The sequence below is a fragment of the Odontomachus brunneus genome, unplaced genomic scaffold (assembly GCF_010583005.1).
Source record: "Odontomachus brunneus isolate Ranch 3 - 2012 unplaced genomic scaffold, Obru_v1 Obru_scaffold_192, whole genome shotgun sequence".
In the NCBI taxonomy this organism is placed as follows: Eukaryota; Metazoa; Arthropoda; class Insecta; order Hymenoptera; family Formicidae; genus Odontomachus; species Odontomachus brunneus.
This window is the reverse complement of record NW_022639642.1, coordinates 581,931-587,723: the sequence shown is the minus strand read 5'-3', so window position 1 is coordinate 587,723 and position 5,793 is coordinate 581,931.

Below are 5,793 nucleotides of genomic sequence, written 5' to 3'. Positions count from 1 at the left end.
CAATTTTTCTTTATACACTTCAAAGTTTTGCAGCCCCAAACGGATCGTATATAATGTATTGCGGCATATTGGCTTGGGAGTTGATTGTATATTGGAGTGAAAATGACAAAAGTGAGCAAATTTACTAGCATATTTGTAATGGCTTCTGCACACAGGACGCGGTAATGCTTGCCGCGCGGACTTCTGCCGCGCGGCAAGCATTACCGCGTCCTGTGTGCAGAAGCCATTACAAAGGGTGCGTTCCGTTTCCACGCATGATGCGCATGAAACGCAGCGTTAGAGTGACAGAGATACGAGTGAGATAAAAAGAGAGGGAGAGCACTCGGGTGAGGTTGTCGAACCTAGGTTAGGTTAGTTCTCGAACGCATGAGATCGCATGGACTGCACTACCTCGGAGCTGAGGCAGTTCATGCGTTCGAGAACTAACCTAACCTAGATTCGAGAACCTCACCCGAGTGCTCTCCCTCTCATTTTATCTTACTTTCGTATCTCTGTCACTCTAACGCTGCGCTTCATGCGCATTATGCGTGGAAACGGAACGCAGCCAAATATGCTAGTAAATTTGCTCACTTTTCTCATTTTCACTCCAATATACAATCAACTCCCAAGCCAATATGCCGCAATACATTACATACGATCCGTTTGGGGCTGCAAAACTTTGAAGTGTATAAAGAAAAATTGTAATTGGTCTATATAGCACTTCGAAATGTTTGGAGCTTCCAATGAATCATGTCTATCGTAAACATACTCAGTGCGTTCTTATTGGTCGCTTGAGATACTGCTTTCTGTGTGCAGAAGCCATAACTTCATTGGACAATGCCTAGTGAATTTGCTCACTTTTGTAATTTTCACTCCGTTTCAAGATACACAATCGACCCCCTGGGGCTTGATTCTTAACGGTATGCGAATGAAATACGCATGCGAAAATGTATAGTTCACGTTACGTATACTGTAGATTTTCGCATGCGTATCTCATTCGCACACTGTCAAGAATCGAGCCTGGTTTACGTCGTCAAAACATTATGGCTCCTGCACACAGGACGCGGTAATGCTTACCGTGCGGCGGAAGTTCGTGTGACAGCCAATCAATATGCTGCTTTCCGTAATAACCTTCTAGCTCTTACGGAAAAACAACATATTGATTGGCTGTCGCGCGGACTTTCGCCGCGTCCTGTGTGCAGGAGCCATTAATACGTGTATTGAATTTGATGCTTTAAAGCGTCATTTACAATGGCCTGGTTTACATCGTGCACTTAATACGCGTACTAAATAGTAACTTTCTATTAGATAATCTTAATATCGACAATGCATATCAACAGTGACGCATTCTATCAATATGTTTTGTTGACGAGTATTATACCAGCTTAATATACCGTTGTTTATATATATCGTCGATATTAAGATTATCTAATAGAAAGTTACTATTTAATACGCGTATCAAGTGCACGATATAAACCAAGCCAATGGCAGTAGAAGTAGTACTAAGAAATAAGCAGTAAAAGGACGTCTACATTGGAAGTAAAGCCAGCGGCACACGATGTTTTCGTGCTGGATAGCTTGCTGGATGGAAATATCCTATTCTGATTGGTACGTTTTCAGAAATGCACCAATCAGAACAGAGTATTTCCATCCAGCAAGCAATCCAGCATGAAAATAAGCATCGTGTGTCGCTAGCTTAAGTAGTAAGAAGTAGGAAGTAAGGCTGAATTCCCACTGAGCGCGTCACGCGTCGCGTCTGCCTGCGTCACAAATTAATCAATCAAATTCTCTAATTGTGATGACGCGCGCGCGACGCATGACGCACTTGTTCCAATGGAACGATTTGATTGGTTAACTCGTGACGAAGGCAGACGACGCGACGCGTGACGCGCTAAGTGGGAACTTAGCCTAAGAGTAAGAAATTGACCAACCACAGTCGAATGTGAGAAGAATAATCAACTATGATTGGTCAATTTCTTATTCTTACTTCCTACTTCTTACTGCTTAGGTTTGTTCGCGTCGCATGCCTCAACGTGCTCCTACTCGCTCCAACGCACTCTGATTGGTTTACGTCATCACGCGGACCAATCAGAGTGCGTTGGAGCGAGTAGGAGCACGTTTGGGCATGCGACACGAACAAACCTCTTATTTCCAATTATATCCCCTTAAGGGACGTCTACATTGGAAGTAAGCAGTAAGAAGGGGTGTATATCAGTTGGACACGGGGCAATTGGACACAGTCCAATCACAAGTCGCTGTTCAAAGGGACCCTACAAATGTCTCTAATCACACGGTGCTGTGATTGGCTGTGTCCAAATGCACCGTGTCCAAGTGCACCGCTCCTGTAAGAAGTAGGAAGTAAGAATAAGAAATTGACCAATCGTAGTTGATTATTCTTCTCACATTCGACTGTGGTTGGTCAATTTCTTACTCTTACTTCCTACTTCTTGCTATTTACTTCCAATGTAGACGTCCCTTTATGCGTCATCTATAAAGGCAGTAGAAGTAGTAGTGAGAAATAAGCAGTAAGTAAATAGATCAATCGCAATCGATTATTCTTGAAACGTGAGAATGGAATTGGTCAATTTGCTTAGGGGCGCCGCACACGAATTGACATAACATAACGCAAGACGTACCGTAAAAATGGACCAATTACAATCGAGTATTCACAAAAATGGCGACCTTACGGTTCGACGATACCCAAAGTGATTGGTCAATTCTTACGGTATGTCTTACGTTACTGTTATGTCAATTCATGTGCGGCGCTCCTTATGGCTCCTGCACACAGGACGCGGTAATGCTTGCCACGCGGCGGAAGTTCGCGCGACAGCCAATCAATATGCTGCTTTCCGTAATAACCTTCTAGCTTTTCCAGAAAAACAACATATTGATTGGCTGTCGCGCGGACTTCCGCCGCGCGGCAAGCATTACCGCGTCCTGTGTGCAGGAGCCATAACACTTTGATTTTGCCAATATCAATTCGTAGTACTGTAACATTATCCCACATAGCACAAAAGTCAACGTTATTATTGTTAGAATGTTGCCAGAATATTTACAGTAAGTTATATTTTATTGAATGTCAATGTAATATTATATTAATTCAATATTATAGAATAGCAATGTTAATATTACTAAAATATTGGGATAACGTAGCAAAATAGTTACATTTTTGTAATAGCAATATCATATTGCAGTAATGTACCAAATGTATGTATAAAAATTTAACGTGAAAACAACATGTTGTACTATATTGATGTAACATTGCCTGCTAAGATTGTATTGATTTTGAATGCATATATAAATATAATATTTTCATATAATGAAATTTATATCATGCGCATATTATTCGAGGATGCGCAGAGAAGACACATACGAAGATCGAAGTATGCACAACAAATATATATATATATATATATATATATATTCATAAACATATCAACGGGAGCGGTGCACTTGGACACGGTGCATTTGGACACAGCCAATCACAGCACCGTGTGATTAGAGACATTTGTAGGGTCCCTTGGAACAGCGACTTGTGATTGGACTGTGTCCAATTGCCCCGTGTCCAACTGATATACACCCCATATCAACACTGTCACGTCTGTCACTGGAGTGGGACCCGATTGACCACGATACGATTAGATATAGATTGTAATGATTGGTTCGATCTAGTAATTCACTAGATAATTCTTTTCATCGGTTGGTTGTGTCCAATCGTACCGTGATCAATCGGGACGCTCTCCTGTCACTGATAGTACTGACACACATTTTTTCCCTACCACTCCTACCGAGCGCGCCCAGAAGGCCACCAGGCCAAACTTAAGCCGTCTCTCCTCTCGAGGGATGTAAGTAAATGGCTCTTTCGCCAAATCAGAATCCCCATCTCACTAGAGAAAATCTGGAAGGAACGGTAAGAGAGAGAGTAGTCTAGAATGGGGAGTCGGACTCGTCAGTCATGAGTCGTAGAGAAGTATAGAGAGTCGCGTAAGCACCGAAACACCTCTCCATCTCTCAAGTCTCCAGCATCGGCCGGAGAACTCCTAAACCTTAATTCTAACTCTATTCCTAAGAACCTCGTAAGATTTGGAACAGTTAGATTACATAATTTTTACGCTGATAATTATAAATTCCCATCCTAGAGTAGTGTAGAATATTTCTTTTAGAATTAGACCTTTATATATCTTAATACTAGAATATATAATTATTATATAAAACCAATTCTTAATTTCTTGATTCCCCGAACAAGGCCTCTTCTTCCATATCCCTTTTAATTGCGTCCGAATCATCACCTCGGCGACACGAGTTAGTGAAGTGCTTACGTACTTAAATCGGGCCGTGATTCAACACTTTGATATTAAACGCGCGGTTTGTGCCGAGAATTGTGACAAATCTCGATCAAAATCGTCATCAGAAGTTGTCTCCCTCAACCTTGTGCAAAAAGAGGATTTCCTGACCACACCACTACAAGGAGCTCTGATGCAGGACCTGCACGCAGACCGCAAAGGCGACACTCTAGGTAACTGAGCGCAGAAGCCGGTAAGTTAGAACCTTATTTGCCGCCAACCAGTGATGGATTTTGGCAAGATATTCGCCGTCCCAGGAAGCTTCGTGCGCATGCGTAAGCTGATGTCACAACTAGAAATCAGCTGCGTTCAGAAATGTATCTAGAGTGCAGTAGTAGATGCTATAAGGAGCCCTTGTATTGTTCTCATGTGTGTTTATAAACAAGTGTCAACGTGTACTGAGTGAATAGTTGAAAAAATAATAAATTTGTTAGGACAAAGAAGATAGATGATCCGCAGCAGCCGACATCAAGTAGCATCGAGAAAAGAAGCAAGAAACCAAAAAGGAGAGTATTACAGTAAATAACAAATATGTCAATTTCCTTATTATTATTCATATTACTTGCATTCTATTTTTATCAAAGCAATTTTTCTTCCTCCTGCTAATTCCTTCACATTTCTTTTCTCGCAGGGCCCTAACGATACCTCAGATTCGACGAAAGTATATACGTCAGTGAGGAATCCGAGCGTTTGCTCTGTACGCATGCGCGAGACATATCTTGCCAGGGGTGCGTTCGAAAACATCACCCGTGTGTATTTTGTCACACTCAGATCGTTCGAAAACCCCTAGTGGGCACACTGACCATGCGACCATGGCCGTTCGAAAACCGTACTCCGTGGACCACTCGTGTGACTTTTCTCCACTCTCTTTTGCGCGGTGTGAATCGGTGGAGATGGTGGAGAGTGCGCAAAGAGTGCAATACAGTATGAAATTACTAAATTATTTATGGTTTTTTGTTCTTCGAAACATTCGTACAACCATTAGCCATCACAGTAAGATAAAAAATTTAAATACAGCAGTGTAGGTTAACCAGGTTTAGGTTTATTTCTATAGTAATATATATTGTCAGAATATTGTCTTTAAATATAAATAAAGCTTATTAAGCTTTTTGTATTTTATAGGTTCTGAAATTTTCTTACGAGATACGAGGCACGTTAAAAGTCACGAATCAGTAACAATTTGTGAAAAAAAATGGAAAATTTCATCCCGGGTCGTTATATTTTATGCATGGATATTAAAAAAAAATATACAAAAGGATGACAAGGGAAATGTCTATATATACGATGTTAAAGGTAAGGAGTAATAAATAAGTATAAATTTCTTTAGACCTGGTGCTCACGATACTAGAAATCGATCCGAGTTCTCGGACCGAGGAATATATAGCCAATTAACTTTCCAGATAACATTTTGCTTGCACAAACTTTTATAGAAAAGCGACAATTTTATTGGCTACACATTTCTCGGTTCTAG